The sequence below is a fragment of a genome, unplaced genomic scaffold, assembly GCF_019419815.1.
Source record: "Pyrus x bretschneideri cultivar Hongxiangsu unplaced genomic scaffold, Pyrus_bretschneideri_v1 Contig5, whole genome shotgun sequence".
NCBI lineage: Eukaryota > Viridiplantae > Streptophyta > Magnoliopsida > Rosales > Rosaceae > Pyrus > Pyrus x bretschneideri.
In genome coordinates, this window is record NW_025999787.1 from 12,120,832 (window position 1) to 12,132,500 (window position 11,669).

At 33.6% G+C, this 11,669-nt stretch overlaps 1 long non-coding RNA gene across 22 annotated transcripts; it reads right to left on the minus strand.

Moving 5' to 3' along the window:
- Nucleotides 1-8,541, minus strand: LOC103960395. 22 transcript variants are annotated; one of them, XR_007252563.1, is made up of 15 exons: nt 8,377-8,537; nt 8,077-8,136; nt 7,235-7,285; nt 6,910-6,965; nt 6,762-6,807; nt 6,083-6,178; nt 5,002-5,130; nt 3,752-3,864; nt 3,554-3,671; nt 2,917-3,028; nt 2,505-2,642; nt 1,889-2,042; nt 1,076-1,157; nt 551-591; nt 1-414 (listed from the first exon to the last, which is right to left on the minus strand). It is a non-coding gene; the product is annotated as an uncharacterized LOC103960395 (long non-coding RNA). The 22 variants fall into 22 exon arrangements; XR_007252573.1 differs by lacking the exon at nt 6,910-6,965 and adding an exon at nt 4,425-4,488 and having other exon boundaries at nt 3,752-3,812; nt 7,235-7,315; XR_007252558.1 differs by lacking the exon at nt 6,910-6,965 and adding an exon at nt 4,425-4,488 and having other exon boundaries at nt 7,235-7,315.
- Between the last annotated feature and the right edge of the window lie 3,128 nt (nt 8,542-11,669).

An 11,669-nucleotide genomic window follows, 5' to 3' on the forward strand; every position in this document is an offset into this window, starting at 1 on the left:
TCAAGAATATGATTGTATTATAGCAAATATGATTGTGTCGTACTCGAGGATCAAATGGGGACTTGAGATTTTGGTAACTGTGTAGAAGAAAAAGAACATCAATGGAACATTCCTAGAAACTAACCCTCAAACCCATCCAATTCGGATCAACTAATCAACCAAATTAGCCCAATTAATAACCCTAAATTTACTCAACCAAATTTGCCCAATCAATAATCCTTAAGGATAAGATTATTTTTAGCCGCACACACAAATTCACATGCTAGTCATTTGATACATTTAACTAATTCTGCAAGTTGTAAATGATTAAGAATAATTTAGAATGATTAAGAATAAATTGCAAGTACTTGAAAAGCTGAGTAGCGAAGTTTGGAGAAGTCGTTAAATAATCACTATCTGTGGATTGAGAATAACCTACATTCACATTGCACAAAATTCTATGAAAAAGGGGACAAATTAACATATTTGAAATAAGTATTAAGATGCAAATATTCTCAAGATAAATTAAGCAGAAAAGGAACGAAAAAAATGATTTGCAACTTCAACTTACCAAGCCAAAGAAGCTCCATAAGAGTAGTAGCTTTCTCCTTACTTCATGCATCCGTTGATCATGGAAATTATAAAAATTCATCCAATCAAGAGACAATGTAAAAGTTGTGAAAAGGTAAATATGCAACAAAGAATCTTAAGATATACCTGACAAATTTGCAATTCCATTATAATTTCACACAAAAAAAGATCAAATTTGGATTCAAACAAAACAATCTCATCTGTTACAGATTGGACCAACCAAAAAAATATTATATTAACATGATTTTCAACCCAACTATAAAAAGGAGCTTTATAACAGCACAATCAATATCATTTCAACCCAACCAAAAAGAAACTGATTGTATGTCATAAGTTTGTAAACACAGAGAAAATGTATCATATTTCATGACTAATCAAAAGCTTACAAATGTCAAGTAAGAACATACGTAAGTTCAAATGCAAGAATGCAAATGAAGACAATTCACTCCATTGTGTTCAGCAAGGTAATACAAAGTGACAAAAATAGTATGATAGTGATTCGTACCTTTAACTTGATCTGATGGCAGGGCATTGAATGTTGATTGAACAAAATTTTCCAAGTAATGAGGTTGCGTAAAAACTTTCACCTGAAAAGTTAAAACCCACCATTATATGAAGGTAAATAAGGAAAATCTAATCCAATCCAATCCAATAATCACAACAATCGGAGAAGTGTATTTTAGTTTAGAGAACATGCATGTATTTTCTAAAAGAATATGATTGTATTACAGCAAATATGATTGGGTTGTACTCGAGGATCAAATGGAAACTTGAGATTTTGGTAACTGTGTAGAAGAAAAAGAACACCAATGGAACATTCCTAGAAACTAACCCTCAAACCCATCCAAATCAGATCAACTAATCAACCAAATTAGCCCAATCAATAACCCTAAATTTACTCAACCAAATTTGCCCAATCAATAATCCTTAAGGATAAGATTATTTTTTAACTATACACAAATTCACATGCTAGTCATTTGATACATTTAACTAATTCTGCAAGTTGTATTTCTGTAAATGGGAATGAAAATGTAACTTTTGGTCTTATACTTTCATAACCAATACAAATCTCAAATGTGGGAGTCTCAAAAGTTGTTTCATTTATTTCATTCCAAAGAAATTTTTTGTTCGGACAGATATTCAAACAAAATACTCTCTGACCAACACTCACTTAAACACCTTAGAAGAACTCACGTTTCTCTACCTGAAAAGGAGTTCAGGGATATGAAAAAAATACTTAATACCAAAAGCATAAACCACACTCAATACAATCAATAACTAAACTAACAATATATTCAACAATTTATCAAAAACAAACCATATAATTAATGAGTGGTGAGTGCAGACTTTATGGCATTCAGGGCACCAATTATCCTAACAGAGAACGCGTTTTGGTCCTCCTCCTTTGCCATTTCCTCCTCATCCCCTGAATCCTTATCACCTGCACGTTCCAACATCGTCTCGAGCAGCACCTTTAGCAAACACCAGGGAGGAAAAACTAATTAATTTTTTTAAAACAAATATTAGTGCACTACAGAAATACATCATCTATAATAAGCAAACACGCGAATGCCTGAAAACACTAAATGTCTAATATATCCTTGCATTAGTCCTAATAATCCAAAATCACGTCAAATGGAGGATAATGATATATCAGAATCGAATACTCATACTAATAGAAATTCTTTCCTTAATTTATCTAATTATTGAAATAAATAAAAAATTAGATCAAGAAAACCAAGAGCCAGATACAATTTTGATGCAAAGAAAGCAAAGTTAGAATACCAAGAGCCAGATTATGCTATTAAATCAAAGAAAACTGAGATGCAATGGAATATATACAAATTTAATCCAAGAAAGCAAACCAAAACCCTTACTGTCTGAGAGAAATTGGGATAGAACATCGTAGAGAGAAAGCAAGAGGAGAGATATACCTGGCTCTGATTGGAATTGCTGGTGATGAATGTTTGGAGAGAAGCTTTACCTTTCACTCGCTTTTGATTCATGTAACCACAACAGACACACCACTTGTGACAGTTTCCAAGGGAATTCCGAATTCAAAATTGATCAACCTAAACCATAATTAACTCACAATTTAGTTCCATCAATATGATAGACATACCAAACTGTCAACAGACTAACAAAAGTAAACATAAACATCCCTAGAAATAGCCTAATGGTAGGATTATGTAGTCCAACTGTGCTGAACTAAATAAGAAAAAAATTCAAGTGATCAAAGCTAATCTAGAGCTTTCACCGCTCCCAAACACAGCAAGAATTAGAACATGCATCGTCAATTTCAAGAAATTCACAGAGAGAAAAAGAAAGGGATAGAGTAGTACAAACCTCAGATTGACTGGCCGCAATCCTCTCTATTCCCTCATTATCGTAGCAGAAATCGAGAAAAGCATATATACAATGACATTTTATCAGATTCTGGTTGGACCACGTTTATTACCTGCCATAAACAGAGAAACAATTTGGTATAAGAATCTGATAAGAATCTCATTCCACAAAACTTCTTTAGTGTTGGCCTAAACAACTGCAAGCAAAAAAATCCCCAAGATACATACTTCCATCCAAATCATCCACCGCCATTAACAAAACCACACCCTATATCTTCCTTTAGCTTAAGATTAAAAGAGTTAACTTATCACCCAAATAAAATAGGTAGATTAACGAATATGAGTTAAAAAGTGGAGGAAAGCAACAAAACCAGTCAAACAACGAATTGTCAATAGAATAAAACAACAAATATAGATATCTAAATCAAAGTTTTTTTGACAAAATTTGTGCAAGCATAGTTTCATTTGACAAAAATGTGTTCCCAATTTAATAGGCCATTACTACTTACCAGAACAAATTAGTTTTCGTATCGAAACCAACATAAATCTAAGCAACATACACATTTTAATAGTAAATAAATCGAAAAGCAGATTAATAACCACATCACAAATTCCCCCATATTAAATAGTGATGTTACCTCACCAGTAGGAGCAGAAGGGTGGTGTGTGGTTGCGCTGTGGCCTTGTACCAAGAAGGATGACGACACTTAGGACGACATTTGCTTGCCGTTTAACCAAAAATTACCCGTCGAATTTCTGAATCTCACCGGAAAAATGCAATTGTTAGGATTACCTTTGATTAACCTTAAAATGAACTGAAATCCAACATGCAATACCTGAATTTATCTTTTGGGAGTGAGAGGAGTCATTTCCAGGTAATGGCAAGGGCCAATTCACCTGAAGATTTGGTATTTAAGATCTGATACCTTCCCTCCAATTCGAAAAAGCTCTGGAAGGTCGTGAAATTGCCCATGAATATCGGTTGCATCAACATGCAGGCAAAGCATAAAAATTATAATAAATCAACAATTGTCAAATAGAAAAGAGAATGTATTTAAGGTTGAAAGAGAGCAGGCTTAACATTTTGTCCTGGTAATTATATTCCAACTCTTCCATATATAGCAATTATATTCTAACTTTTCCATATAATAACTTAACTGTTTTTTCAACCCTGGAACCAATTACATAAATACGAATGCAGCATTTCTATTGAAGGATATAATTCTCCTCTCCCTATATTCTTCCCCTTTCTCTAACCAAATAAAAATCCCCAAAAATATGCACAAAGAATTCTAAAATAAAAAAACAATACAAAATTAATGCAAGCAAAGAAAAAGAAACGAAAACTCTTCTGTCAGATTCTATTCGTTTCTGTCAGATTCTATTAGTTTCTTAGTAACCAGCAGTGAAATATTTCATCCTCTCACCAATTAATTAATATGTGAATAAACAAATGACTAAACTTTCTTAATCACAAAAGGCACAAAGCAACAAACGAAAATCATTTACCTTAATGACAAAGCACTCTGGAGTTTGAACGGTTACATTATCTTATTGTTTAAAAACTGAAAATCTACAAATGTTAACATTTGCACATATATCAGAGAAGGCATTATCGCCTGGATTTATCCTTTAAGAAAATCGACAACAACTGTAACGTAAACTACCAAATACCAAATTAAATACTCGAACATGACAACCCCAAACATAAACAAAATTCTATATGAATTCAAAACAATATTAATTAGGGCACAAAACATAAACAAAATCCCAAACCAATTAAAAAAAAAAAACTCAGGGCAAAATAGGCCAAACCTGTGCATTCCTCATCTTTCCCTTTCCTTCCCGTCTCTTTTACCCTCATGCCATTAATCTCTCTCCTCTTAGAATTATATAAACAACAGCAGAAAACATTAATACAATAATGAAAAAAAACGCACACCTTAACAAAAAAAAAAACCTAATTACTCATCAACTTCATGTATATATAAAAGAGATGAGACTATCTTTTATAAAAGATATAAAAGAGGTTAAGAGTGCAAGGGCAAGACTGAATGAAATCATGAAACTTAAAAGAGAGATTTACATGAATCAATTGTCATCATACAAAACATGGAAACTGGTAGTGCAGCTGGATGCCTCAAGACCCTCAGCCCCACAGAAGTCATAGAACTTGGCAGCATATGGTAGATTGTCGGGTCCCAACTCATAGTACCTTAAATTGATACAAAAATAAAAAATAAAACACCAGTCAAATCAAGCTGTCATTTCTAATTAATCAAATTCCAGACCCTAAGAAATATAGAAGCATAGTTATTGAAGAGCAATTTCTCTCTCTCTCTCTCTCTCTCTCTCTCTCCCTCCCTCAATATTTCCAGTCGACTGAGAAATAGGAAATACAACCCAAAATGCCCAAAAAGCAGAAGCTCAAAGGCAAAAATAGAAAATAAAAAGGCATTCGAAAAGAGAAAGTTGTTGAAATTTACCCAAAATGTACAGAGATCCAGGACTCACAGAAAAATTAATTTCAGGATCAAACACTAAAGGGATGTGAAACTTTACCCTTTTTCTCATTTGCAGGTACCAAAATCAATTTACAAAATTAAGGTTGGGCTTTTCATAGTCTCTATTGGGTAATGAAAGTTATGTGAAAAGTTCGGAAATAACCAAACCAACATTCAATTTAGTACAGACCTAAGAAAAACGTAAGTAAGAAACTATTTCCAATTTGTCATTCATTTATCAAACACAGTAATACAGTCATAGAAAAACTCTTAACTCACTTATCAAAATTGAATTAATTAAACTGGATGTTGGGGTCAAAATTTTGTGTCCGCCTAAGGATATTTGAGGCTAAAAATTTGAACTCTACTCAGTTTAGCTTCTTAGTCATTTTATTTTTCGGTCTTCAGATTTCGACTAAATATTTAACATTCCATAGTGTAGTTTCAACTTCAACTTCAACTTTCCCGTGAGAGCTTGCATACTGGATTTACCTTTTGCAATTTAAATTACATGACTCAAAATACAACCCAAATAGAACACAAATGGCCCATAGAAAAAAAATGCGAAATACTTACCAATCACTATTCACAGTTTTAGTCAAAGAACTCAAATTTCAGAGATACAAAACAGAGAAGCTTGTATGAATCATTTATAAAGGTTACCTCCTTTTGGTTGAAAAACTGAAGGGTGACGCCAATTCTTCTTCTGCTTCCACCTCCTTATGGAACTGTAACCGCTAGTCACATTTGTATGTGAACCTGAAATCAGCACCCAGTCAGTACCTTTGGCAAGCTCATGGGGGTATTACAACATGTATGGGAAGATTATTGCAACTCTAATAAACGAAGAAGCATTCATTTGAGGATGTCGATGAGGGAGAGAAGAAGAAGAAAAGAAGAGCTAGTTGAGGAACAGAAGAATTTTGGTGCTATGTTCAGTTTGGAGGTATGGTCTTAAGAATTTACAAACTGCCTATATGATTCGCTTGTTTCAGTGTCTTCATTATCTCTAATTCTTTTTTACCACCTCTTCTTTCATGAAGGCATAATCGTCAGATTATTTTCTAACATAAAATATACACTCGTGAGTAGTTTAAAGCATAACTGTACTTAATCAAGCAGATGAAATAAACTTCAGTTTTGTTCGGGCAGAATTCAAAACCTAAAACCAGATATTAGAAAAGCTTATTAACATCTCAACCAAAAACCTTTAGCTCCTATTCAAACATTGTGGAATCAGTTTCAACAATGAAACCCGCTACAAAAGAGAAAATTTTGATTCAAATGGGTGACATTACATCTAACTGAAGAAACTAAAACAAAAGTATAGCAAATTATATACCTTATAATGTCAAGCAACCAAGTTGTTCCACCAACGACCCAAAATTCTGAAGGAAAAAAAAGGGTAAATCTATTAGCAATTCAGAGACCTTAAAATTATCAAAAAAACTGGGATAACAGTAAAGAAATTAGCAAAAAATCGAACCCACCAATCATTGGTGACCTTCATATGAAAAGCAATCTCCCATACTGCAGCCTCTTACGCCTATCCAAAAAATATAGACCTATAATATTCATTCCTCTAGGCACGAAAACCACCATAGTTGCCTCATCCCCCAAGCCGCAGAGCTATTCTCAAAATCCCACTACACCATTTTCCTAGCCACCCCCAACTCCACTCTTCAATTCATCCTATCTGCCACCCAGCTCTGTATCTATATTCTATAGTTCAGTAATAGGAATGAGCTTATCGTAGTGCGTAACTACGCTAATGATTCATAATCAAACAAAATTAAAGATGAAAAGTCTTGGTACCTGTAGGCAAAGGCTAAATCCACCAATCTTTTCCTAATCAAAGTATAATAGCTGCAAAAAGAGGTGGTTCATGGTGAACCCCTGAGTAAGAAAGAAAATGTTTAATCAAAGAGACTTGAAACTCATAACCACATAAATAACAATCTTATTATTATCATCGATGGAAGTAATATCCTTTATTATGTTTTTAGACACAAATCATAAGACTATATTTCTAGTTTCATTTCACCAGTAATTTATACCCTGCCCCCTTCCAGTTTAAACTTTATAGGATGCTTTTCTTTAACCCTAGTTCTTGTCAATCAGTGAAGAGTAATAACACATACAGACATTAAAGTTGAAACCTTTTCCAAGTAGATGCCACACATACAAAAGGATATTAAGCTTAAAGACCTTAATATCCAGCTTTGGATAATTGGCAAGTATCTGCTAACCTTCCCTTATATGCTACAAATTCTGACCTTAATGGAATTTGATTAGAATTATTCAGAGCACAAAAATACCCGTAAACACAAACGAAATTCTTTGAGCCGCACGATATTGCTCAATATATCATGGAGTATTAATCAGTCAGATAACCACAATCAAGGCAACAACAATAAAAACAAAAGCAAAAATTCCATGCTTTAAGTAGAAAAAATTCACTTCTGTTGTAACGAATCGACATTAGAATCAAGCAACCAAGTTATGAAATACGAATTTAAAATGTAACTATTTACTGTGTCTATAATGAATCTGTGAAATCAAATAGTTAAACCCTAAAAAGCACCACTGCAAATAGCATAAGAAAATCGAAATTAACCCCAAAGAAATTGGGAAAGAAGATTATGAAAAGGGAATACCTTTCGGCCCTTTGAGCTATTGGAAAAAAACCCAACAGAGCCAAAGCCTCCAACTCAAGACTGTTGTGGGATTTTGAAGAGAGAGAGAAAATATCAGAAGAAATAAAGAGAGAAAATACCAAAAGAAATAAAGCAAGAGAGGGCGGGAACCATAAGGGGGAAGAAGAAGAAGAAGAAGAAGTAGCAGCAGCAGCAAAAACGAAGCAGAGGAAGAAGAAATAAGGGGAAAAAAAGGACGATTGAAATTAATGCATCAACCGACGATTGAATGGAGAGTTATGGAAGAAATTTGTACTTTACCGACATGTAGATAAGCTCGGATCTTTGAAGCGAAACGAAGACGATGAGTGGGTTGCGGCGGAAGCCGAGTTCACTCGGAGCGGATTCGTCGTCGCCCTCCTCCCCAACCTAAGATGCGCTCAAACGTCAGAGCGGATGGATGGTTACAGACAGAGTCGGGAGAGAAAAAGAGGGAACGATTTCGACAATTAAGATGACAAAAGTATCCTCCAAACTTTTAATCCGGACCGTCCAATCTTAACCCTAGATGGGCATTCCCATCATTTGAACACCCAAAGGCCGATCTCATCAACAATTGAGGTAAGCTCAGCAAACACAGCCCAAAACGAACTAACCCAGGCTACCCAGCTGCCTTCACTTGATGGCAATCTTGTAAATAAACTGAAATATCGATCAAAACACTGTTCATATGAATAGTGCCAATTTCCCTCCTACTTTAGACTAAAGTAATATACATCACACAGTAGTCGGAACCATATTAGAGGTGGTAGTGTTCTGGACTGCTAATCGCTGCCAGATTTCCCTATATGGAAGTAATTCAAGTAACAATAGTGAGAAAACATCTGCAAAATCATAGTAAATAGCAAGAAAGAAAAAATTATAAGAAACTGTTGGATGTAAAGCTTTATGTTTAAAATAAAAATTAAACGGAACTCACTTATACAGAGGCGAGTAGCAGTTCAATTACAGGCAACCGCTGCATCTACTTTCTTGTATGTCTCAGCTGATATATGAACGTATAAGTTTCTGAATTCACCCTGTATTTCACTCCCATCAGATGGTTTTATTTCAGCCTGCAAATAAGTTTGAATGTTAAGAGGGAAAAGTCACTACATGTCTGTATGGAGAGATTTTCAAGTGTGACTGGAACATGGATGTTACACCACATGTTATTATACAAAATGTGGAATATGTAGGTTAAAAATTTAATAACTTAAAAAATAAAATTTTCCACCACTTATATAAAAACACGTAATATACTATCCGTGTTTCGGTGATAAATTTCTTTATGTTCAGTTTGTGTTTGTCACTTATTCCCACTTTTACGTTGTTGAATTTCAGAATATCATATCTAGTACTGGATCTGTAAATCATAACTGCATATAAATATCTTGTCCGATGTATTTTATAGATATATATATATATATATATATATATATTACCGAAACAAGAATCTAAAATAAATCATTCAAATTTGCACTAAAAACTGAGAAAATGGATCTTTTCCGACCAAAGTATAAATAAGTACTTGTGATTATAAATAGTCCTGGAAGTCATAATCAGAACCAATTAAAGTTAGATTTTTGTGGTAATGCCCAAACACTTGTGAAGTTGTGATTACCATATACGTCTGCTGATAATCTTTGTGTCGTGTGTGTTATCTCTATATTTCTTTTCAATCGGTCAATGCAAATAAGGAAACTGGAGCCAAGATTCAAATCTAAGGTACCAAAGCAACAGATCAATTGGTTGCTTCGAGATGTGACATAATGCTCATACAGACGGGAAGTTTTTTGGAGTTCCCGGTACAAATGACAGTTGGTGTTCTGGACTTATGAAAGCCTATGAAAATTAGACAGCTGGATTTGTGCAAATGACATAGATGTTGAAACAGCAGAAATTTTTTATTGTAACGGGAACACGTAGTATATTACGTATTTTTATGTAAGTGGTGAAAAAATATTATTTTTTAAGTTATAAATTTTTTAACACGTATATCTCACCATTTGTATAATGATACAAATGGTAGTTTCTCGGCAACTGATTCTTTTCTTAGTCTTGGGGGTGGGTGGGCCTGTGAGTTTAGAATCTTTCTTTTCTTAGTCTTGGGGGTGGGTGGGCCTGTGAGTTTAGAATCTTTGTTTTGGAAATTGGGGAGAAATTTCTTATATAAGAGAGAAATTGGATAATAATATAGAGATTAAATTTGTAAATAAAATTTACAAATTAAATAATATGTTATTAATAGATTTGAGCACGTTTATCAACGGTTAAGTAATAATTCAATCATCAACTTACATGTCATTTAATTTACAAAATTTTATCTACAAATTTAGTCTTTTCAGCATGATATGAGAAATTTGAATAATTCATTAATTAAGTTTTCGGGAAGATGTCATGCATGTGACGATATTAAAATAACTAAAGAACTAACGTAGGACTACTTAAAGATGAGGAGAAACTTATTCTCAATATATTTATTATCGATTCACAAAATTTCGTATTTATAATCAAAACATTTTATTATATCGTAATTTATGATCGTTAAGTCAATTAACTGTGATAAATAAATAAACAATTAGTAATACGTTTACCGACCAGAAAAATGAAAGCATTTCTGAGTGTGCCAAATATGTATGTGTGTGTGCCTTTATTTTTAGAGTTTTGTGTACGTATGCATAAACTTTCACATATACAAGGAGTCAAAACATAATTTCATATAGGTAAACGTATTGAGCACCTCACAAGTCCAAAAGCACCTTACAAATTCAAAATAATCAACCTCAAAAATCCAACATCCAAGAGCACCTCACAAAAATCCAAGGAGGCCAACGTACGTACGCACGCACGTACATAGATACATATGTATGTATGTTTGATATACACACACACACACATAATCAACCTCACAAATCAACATCCAAAAGCACCTCACAAATCAAACGTACGTACATACATACATATATGTATGTATGTTTAACACACAAACACACACACATACATAATCAAACTCACAAATCCAACAGCCATAATCACCTCACGAATCGACATCCAAAAGCACCACACAAAAATCCGAGGCAAACGTAAATAATCAACCTCAAAGATCCAACTACTCTCCTCACAAATCAACATCCAAAAGCACCTCACAAAAATCCAAGGAGGGAAACGTATACACACACACACATATATATATATATATATATAGGGAATTGTTATTGGCATTCCAAACTTTTTATATTTAGAAAGAAAAATACACTTGTAAAAATGTAGAATGAGAATTTTGGAGTGTCAATAACACTTATATATATATATATATATATATATATATATATATATATCCAAAAGCACCTCAGAAAGGTAAACATAGGAAAGAGATCATCTCCGGATCTCTTCCACCAAGACCACCTGATCAAGTGATCTGAGTCTTTGAAATTTAATCCAACGGCCAAAAATTATTATAGTTTTTAAGGGATCAAAACAGGTGCACCGTTAGATGAAATTTCAAAGATCCAGATCCGATAATCTTGGTAAAAGAGATTTAGAGATAATCTCTTTCAGTAAACATACATATA